Source organism: Dendrobates tinctorius, unplaced genomic scaffold (genome assembly GCF_039654945.1).
Source record: "Dendrobates tinctorius isolate UK_male_01 unplaced genomic scaffold, ASM3965494v1 ptg000112l, whole genome shotgun sequence".
In the NCBI taxonomy this organism is placed as follows: domain Eukaryota; kingdom Metazoa; phylum Chordata; class Amphibia; order Anura; family Dendrobatidae; genus Dendrobates; species Dendrobates tinctorius.
Genome location: NW_027361780.1, coordinates 2,566,757 through 2,575,572, shown reverse-complemented (window position 1 = coordinate 2,575,572; position 8,816 = coordinate 2,566,757).

Sequence of the window (8,816 nt, the reverse complement as noted above, 5' to 3'; positions counted from 1 at the left end):
ACACTCATTTGTGTCTCCTGTGAGCCGGCCACCTGGTGCCAGCAGTCATGGTACCTTACCCCCTTGGGCTTGCCCCTGACACTCCCTGTATAGGGGGTGGTCTTCACTAGGTCAGCTCGCCCTGGGAGGGTTGGTGCCACGACCCAGAGGGTCCACTCCAGGAGTCGTCACAGCCAGAAACAGGGCAGCGCTCATAGCAGATTTACAATGACAAGCAAAGACCCCTGGTTGTCATGCCAACTCCTCGGCGCACGATCATGTGACAGGGACGCTGATGTGCGGGGTTTGTGGCCAGTGCATATGCTAAATGCTGCTATCAGAGATTGACAGCGGCATTTAACATGTTAATAGCCGCATGTGGATCGCGATTTCACCCGCGGCTGTTAGGGGCACATGACAGCTGATCGCCTTTTAGGGGCACATGACAGCAGAGCCCACATCAAATTCCGGGACATTACATATACTGTATATGCTTCGTAGGTTGTGAAGGGGTTAAAAACACAGTCACCACCAGATCAGATGCCAAAGTCCACAGTGTCCCCAACTGCCTCACTATAGGAAGTGCTCCGTCTGTTGTTCCATCTGAATCACAAATTTCAGAGATTTACACAGAAAACTCAGTGTATGGATAAGTTCACACAGGGCTTTTTTATGCTTTTTTTCTGCAGCAAAATCTGATTTCTTGGCAGGAAAGAAGCTGCGGCAAAACACAGGTTTAGGTGCATTTTTTTATGCGTTTTTGGTGCGTGTTTTTCATGCGTTTTTGTGTCTTTTTGTGCAAGCTAATAAAGTTGAATGCCCCCAGAGGAAAAAAAATCACTTCCTGTAGAACCATACCTCCTTTTGAAAGCAGGCAATTCAAGTGCAAATCACACTGACAGGGAGGGGGATGGTAAAATCACACTGACAGGGAGGGGGATGGTAAAATCACACTGACAGGGAGGGGGATGGTAAAATCACACGGATGGTTGGTACAATCGGACGGATGGACTGACTGACTACCTGAGGTATCCTCTTCACTGTAATTTTCCCACGGTGAAGAGTTCACCTCAGGTCAGGCAGGCAGCGAGCACAGACTGAGTGATGTCATCGCTACTCACTGAGCCTGCGCCTGCTGCTTCTCATTCATTCCCCAGTAGTTTACAGCTGGGAGCAGTCGCATTAGCACCGCTCCCGGTTGTAAACTGATTAACCCCCTGAGATGGATTTACGCCATGGGACTTGACTGAATGCCGGACAGGTATGGGATATTGTTGGTTTATTATTTAATTTGTTTTGCAGGAGATATTAGAATAGCAATTTAATAAAGATGGCAAAACTGTCTTTTCATTAAAAGACTTTATTCTTATTGTGTGTGTGTTTATTTAACCCCTTAGCAACTCTAGGATTAGTAATGGAGAGGTGTCTTAGTGACACCTCTCCATTACTAAGCCGGGCTTAATGTCACCTTACAATAGAAAGGTGACAATAACCTTTTATGACCCCACTTGCCACCACTACAGGGCAGTGGGAAGGTTCGGGCAAAGCTCCAGAATAGGCACATCTAATAGATGTGCCTTTTCTGGTCAGCTGTGGACTGCTGTTTTTAGGCTAGGGGGGCCAAGATCAATGGTCCCTTACCAGCCTGAGAATATCAGCCCTCAGCTGTGAGCTTTAGTCAGGTTGGTAGTCAAAAATGGGGGGTCCCCACGCTGTTTTTTTAAATTATGTATTTAAATAATTAAAAAAACAGCGTGGGGGCCCCTCTATTCTTGAGAACCAACCTGCTGAAGCGGACAGCTGAGGGTTGCAGCCCCCAGCTGTAAGTTTCATCTGGTTGATTCAAAAAATAAGGGGGACCCCATGCCATTTTTTTTTTTTCATATACAGCACAGGATCGGCAGATGAATACTCCCATCTGCCGCTCCTGCTCTCACTGGTATTAGCGGCTGTAGGTGTCTGATGATGGGAACAGTAGTCCCATCATCTGACACCAGTGACCGGAGGTAAACTTCACACCTCCAATCACAGCTGCAGGCTCCTGCTGTCTTTTGACAATGTGGGAACCGTGGCTCTCTGACCGGCGGCGAAATCAGAAGTGGTGTTTGCCACTATGTCATGCATATGACAGCGTGTGAAACACTGTATTGTATTGACCTGAAACCCATTAATTCAAGTGAATAGGGTTCGGGTCTGCTCTGCTGGATGACAGGCTGAATGGAATCATCATTCAACCTGCCATCTAGATGTAGAAGAGCAGAGAGATTTCACATCCGGCTATCCTTGACTTTTCTGCAGCAAATACGTTGCAAGAAAAGTCAACCAGCGTATTTGCAGCATTTTTTTCACCATCCATTTAAGTCAATGGGTGAAAAACGCTGCAAAAGTGCTGAAAACACGTTGAAAGACGTGACATGATCTATGTCTAAAAAATGCTGCAAAGTACAAAGTCCTGATCAGAAAAAAAAAATCTGTGTGTATGAAATTTCTGAAATCTCATAGGCTTTGCTGCTAATGAAAAAGCAGCTGAAAATTAGCATAAAAAAGTAGCAAAAAAACGCTGCAAAAACGCTCTGTGTGAACTTACCCTATGAGCTTAGTGTAAAGCACAGGATAAATGGGAGGCAGAATGAACAAATCAACAGCAGGCCAAGAATTCATTTTATTCATTTTTTATGCTGTTCACCATGTGGTATAAGTGAACATACAACTTTTTTTGGTTTTGCTACTATCACACGCTAAAAAAAGCTCTATTTTGCAAAAACATGTTTTTTGCAGCATCACCATATTTTGAGAGCTATAATTTTTCTATATTTCTGCCGACAGAGTCATGTGAAGGCTTGATTTTTGCGACACAAGTTGATGTTTTTATTGGTACAAATTTGGGGCACATAACTTTTTTTCACTTTCTATTCTGATTTTTGGGAGTGAGAATAAACAAAATCCGGGCAATTCAGGAATTATTATTTTTTGCCTTTTTTTATGCTGTTCCGTGTGGTAAAAATGATAAAGCAGCTTTATTCTTCGGGTCAGTACAATTACAGCGATACCGCATTTATATCATTTTTTATGATTTGCCACATTTACAAAATAAAAACTATTTTATGCATTGCATTCTGGGAACTATAGCTTAATATTTCTCCAAAGACAGAGCTGTACAGCGGCTTGCTTTTTTGTGTGGCAAGACGTTTTCAGCCATAGCATTTTTATTTACATTTGGCTTTTTTATTGTGTTTTATTCTGCTTTTTTGTTGGTATGATGAAAAACCATAGTTTTTTGCCACATTTTTTATACAGTGTTCAATGAAAGGGTTAACTAGTGTGACTGTTTTATAGATGAGGTCATTCCAAACGCCACTATACCAAATATGTGTACTTATTTTGTTCACTTTTGTATTTGCATAAATATACGCATTTATTGATATATTGCTTACTTTTTTTTGTGATGTTTTTTAAATGTTTTTTTTTTTTTACACAAGTATTGTAGTGCATTCCAGCTGTCAGTGTTACACTGACATAAGTCCTTTTAGACTATGCTGCTGGCAGACCTGGTAGTCTTCATGTGATTTCCAGTTGCCATGACTACTATTGGCAGCCTGCGATTATGACGTGGGGGTGCCGATCGCCTGAGAGAGAGAGCCCCCTCCCCTAGCCTTTTAAGTGCTGCTATCACTATTTATTATGGCATTTAGGGAGTTAAACAGCTGAGGGCAGTGTGTGCACCAACCCCTGGCAGTGACAGGCTGATCTCGGTTATCACTTAAGCCGTGCTTCCCGTTGTGATGATGCGGGCACAGCTCCTGTGCCTGCACTATAGCAGACCATAACTGTACGTCATTGGGAGAGAGTTCTTCTTGACCATAATGTATAGGTACAGTTGTGGCCAAAAGTATTGACACCCCTGCAATTCTGTCAGATAATACTCAGTTTCTTCCTGAAAATGATTGCAAGCACAAATTCTTTGGTATTATTATCTTCATTTAATTTGTCTTAAATGAAAAAACACAAAGAATTGTCCTAAAGCCAAATTGGATATAATTCCACACTAAACATAAAAAAGAGAGTGGACAAAAGTATTGGCACTGTTCGAAAAATCATGTGATGTTCTCTAATTTGTGTAATTAACAGCACCTGTAACTTACCTGTGGCACCTAACAGGTGTTGGCAATAACTAAATCACACTTGCAGCCAGTTGACATGGATTAAAGTTGACTCCACCTCTGTCCTGTGTCTTTGTGTGTACCACATTGAGCATGGAGAAAAGAAAGAAGACCAAATAACTGTCTGAGGATTTGAGAAACCAAATTGTGAGGAAGCATGAGCAATCTCAAGGCTACAAGTCCATCTCCAAAGACCTGAATGTTCCTGTGTCTACCGTGCGCAGTGTCATCAAGAAGTTTAAAGCCCATGGCACTGTGGCTAACCTCCCTAGATGTGGACGGAAAAGAAAAATTGACAAGAGATTTCAACGCAAGATTGTGCGGATGTTGGATAAAGAACCTCGACTAACATCCAAATTCAAGCTGCCCTGCAGTCCGAGGGTACAACAGTGTCAACCCGTACTATCCATACGAAAAGGGACTGTATGGTAGGAGACCCAGAAAGACCCCACTTCTTACCCCGAGACATAAAAAAGCCAGGCTGGAGTTTGCCAAAACTTACCTGAAAAAGCCTAAAACGTTTTGGAAGAATGTTCTCTGGTCAGATGAGACAAAAGTAGAGCTTTTTGGGCAAAGGCATCAACATAGAGTTTAAAAGAGAAAAAAAGAGGCATTCAAAGAAAAGAACACGGTCCCTACAGTCAAACATGGCGGAGGTTCCCTGATGTTTTGGGGTTGCTTTGCTGCCTCTGGCACTAGACTGCCTGACCGTGTGCATGGCATTATGAAGTCTGAAGACTACCAACAAATTTTGCAGCATAATGTAAGGCCCAGTGTGAGAAAGCTGGGTCTCCCTCAGAGGTCATGGGTCTTCCAGCAGGACAATGACCCAAAACACACTTCAAAAAGCACTAGAAAATGGTTTGAGAGAAAGCACTGGAGACTTCTAAGGTGGCCAGCAATGAGTCCAGACCTGAATCCCATAGAACACCTATGGAGAGATCTAAAAATGGCAGTTTGGAGAAGGCACCCTTCAAATATCAGGGACCTGGAGCAGTTTGCCAAAGAAGAATGGTCTAAAATTCCAGCAGAGCATTGTAAGAAACTCATTGATGGTTACCGGAAGCGGTTAGTCGCAGTTATTTTGGCTAAAGGTTGTGCAACCAAGTATTAGGCTGAGGGTGCCAATACTTTTGTCTGGCCCATTTTTGGAGTTTTGTGTGAAATGATCAATGTTTTGCTTTTTGCTTCATTCTCTTTTGCGTTTTTTCATTTAAGACAAATTAAATGAAGATAATAATACCAAAGAATTTGTGTTTGCAATCATTTTCAGGAAGAAACTGAGTATTATCTGACAGAATTGCAGGGGTATCAATACTTTTGGCCACAAGTGTACGTCAATGGTCTTGAAGGGGTTAAGATATGCAGTTTTTTGGATACATAGGGTGGAAACGTCTTGATTGTAGTGTCTGTCCATTTAGGATACACTCATGCATACATTTAGAATTTGCACATTTGGGTATTTATCATGAGTATGTTGTGTGGTTATTTAGGTTGTAAAACTTAATGGCCACAATTAATCAAAGTAATTACTTAAGAATCTTGAGTGAACCGCTCTGAAAAGTCGTAACACGCAACACAGAGTTATGCAAATGTTTTGCTACATTTGCCATTTTTTTAAAAGGTGCCTCTCACTCCACAAGGCCCACTCATCAACACTGGCATGAACGTTCTTGAGGAATTAGGGCTTACAGTGGGTACGAAAAGTATTCAGACCCCTTTAAATTTTTCACTCTTTGTTTCATTGCAGCCATTTGGTAAATTCAAAAGAGTTCATTTTTTTTCTCATTAATGTACACTCTGCACTCCATCTTGACTGAAAAAAGCAGAAATGTAGAAATTTTTGCAAATTTATTAAAAAAGAAAAACTGAAATATCACATGGTCATAAGTATTCAGACCCTTTGCTCAGTATTGAGTTGAAGCACCCGTTTCAGCTAGTACAGCCATGAGTCTTCTTGGGAATGATGCAACAAGTTTTTTTCACACCTGGAATTGGTTATCTTCTGCCATTCTTCCTTACAGATCCTCTCCAGTTCTGACAGGTTGGATGGTGAACGTTGGTGGACAGCCATTTTCAGGTCTCTCCAGAGATGCTCAACTGGGGTTAGGTCAGGGCTCTGGCTGGGCCAGTCAAGAATGGTCACAAAGCTGTTCTGAAGCCACTCCTTTGTTGTTTTAGCTGTGTGCTTAGGGTCACTGTCTTGTTGGAAGATGAACCTTCGGCTTAGTCTGAGGTCCAGAGTACTCTGGAAATTTTTCTTCCAGGATAGCTCTGTACTTTGCTTCATTCATGTTTCCTTCAATTGCAGCCAGTTGTTCTGTTCCCTGCAGCTGAAAAACACCCCCATAGCATGATGCTGCCACCACCATGTTTCACTGTTGGGATTGTATTGGGCAGGTGATGAGCAGTGCCTGGTTTTCTCAACACATACCGCTTAGAAATATCACCAAAAAGTTCTATCTTCGTCTCATCAGGCCAGAGAATTTTATTTCTCAAAGTCTGGGAGCCCTTCATGTGCTTTTTAGCAAAGTTTATGCGGGCTTTCTGTCTTGCACTGAGGAGAGGCTTCCGTTGGGCCACTCTGCCATAAAGGCCTGAATGGTGGAGGGCTGCAGTGACAGTTGACTTTGTGGAACTTTCTCCCATCTCTCTTCTGCATCTGTGGAGCTCAGCCACAGTGATCTTGGGGTTCTTCTTTACCTCTCTCACCAAGGCTCTTCTCCCATGATTGCTCAGTTTTGCTGGACAGCCAGGTCTACGAAGACTTCTGGTGGTCCCAAATTTCTTTCATTTAAGGATTTTGGAGGCCACTGTGCTCTTAGGAACCTTAAGTACTGCAGAAATTCTTTTGTAACCTGGGCCAGATCTGTGCCTTGCCATAATTCTGTCTGTGAGCTCCTTGGCCAGTTCCTTTGACCTCATGATTCTCATTTGGTCTGGCATGCAATGTGAGATCTTATTTAGACAGGTGTGTGCCTTTACAAATCAAGTCCTATCAGTTTAGTTAAACACAGCTGGACTCCAATGAAGAAGTGTAACCATCTCAAGGAGGATCACAAGGAAATGGACAGAATATAACTTAAATATGAGTGTCTGAGCAAAGGGTCTGAATATTTATGACCATGTGATTGTCATGGCTCTGGATGGGATTTCCCTCACCATCCTTCTAGGGTTAACTTTGCATGGCCTCCCTTTGGTTTGGGGAGGGCTATATTTACCCACCTCTGTGCTGGACTCGTCGTCAGTGATACTTCCATTCTCGGCTAAGCAGCTGACCTGTGTATACTGCCTGTTCTTGTATGCTTGTACCGTGTATGAACCGGCCTGTCCCTCATTTTGTATCTCTGCTTAGACTCTGTACCTTGTCTTATCTCTGATTTTGACCTTTGCTAAAGCTCCCTGATTATCCTCTCATTTGTGCCCTTGGTGACCGCGTTACCCTCTTTGGCTTAGGACCCCGGCTTTTATTATACCACGCTGTCTGTCTCCTCCTTTGGTTACCGCGTTACCCTCTAGTCTGACATCGGCTTGCTTGACTCTTCTATCAGCTCCGCCGGCTCCTGACGCCGTTCTCAGGAGTATGGGGCTTTGCCCCGCCTCCAGCCACTCACGTGTTGCAGGTCCTGTTAACCTGTGGTGCACTCACGGCCGCACATTACACAGGAGTCCTCTGACTTCCTTCCGCACTTCCCCGGGCACACATTCTGACTCTGGTGCTGGGTCCAATACAGTGATATTTCAGTTTTTCTTTTTTAATAAATTTGCAAAAATTTTTACATTTGTTTCTTTTTCAGTCAAGATGGGGTGCAGAGTGTACATTAATGACAAAAAATTGAACTTTTTTGAATTTACCAAATGGCTGCAGTGAAACAAAGAGTGAACAATTTAAAGGGGTCTGAATACTTTCTGTACCCATTGTATGTGTCTCAAATCTAAATCCAAATTACAATTCATTTAAGAAAATCTAAATCTGTCTAGACAAATTGCTGTTAAATAATGAAATATTCAATCAATTGTTAAATGATCAAAGGTGATAAATATGGTTTTGAGCATCTAATGTAGATATGCCGGATTTGCATGAATATGCAAGTATTTTCTAAAATATGCTCAATTATGACACCTGTGGTTAGGTAAGATACATTTACTTCCATTATATTATAACATGTCAGAAGATGTTTATAGGGGTGGTCTGAAACATAAATTCAATTTTATCCTGAATGCCTATCATCATTTGCGCGGATGGCACTGGTCTCTGTACAAGAATCTACTGAGCAGCTATCGGAATTGAAAACCGATGCATGTGCAGTACAGCAGGGACTAGACCAGCCCCTGAAACGGATATCACTGATGATGCTTTGTTTCATGGAGGGGGCACAGGCTGCGGGAGTTTTGACTGCTGCATCCTCTGTGACTTGATGACCCTTTGCTTGAGTATCTCAACATGCATTGGGATTCTCAAACAAAGCATCATCAAAAAAGGAAGTAGTAAAAAAATAAAACATTTAGATACTGTAGTGAGGGAATGGTAGGGGCTTTTTAATTAAAGTATATTAGAAAATAGATTAGATTATGGCATTAAATAGGCTTTAGAATGAAAACTAATTAGTGTTTAGGACCACCTCTTTAACCCCTTTCCGATATCGGGCGCACATTTACGCTGATGTCGGACTCCCG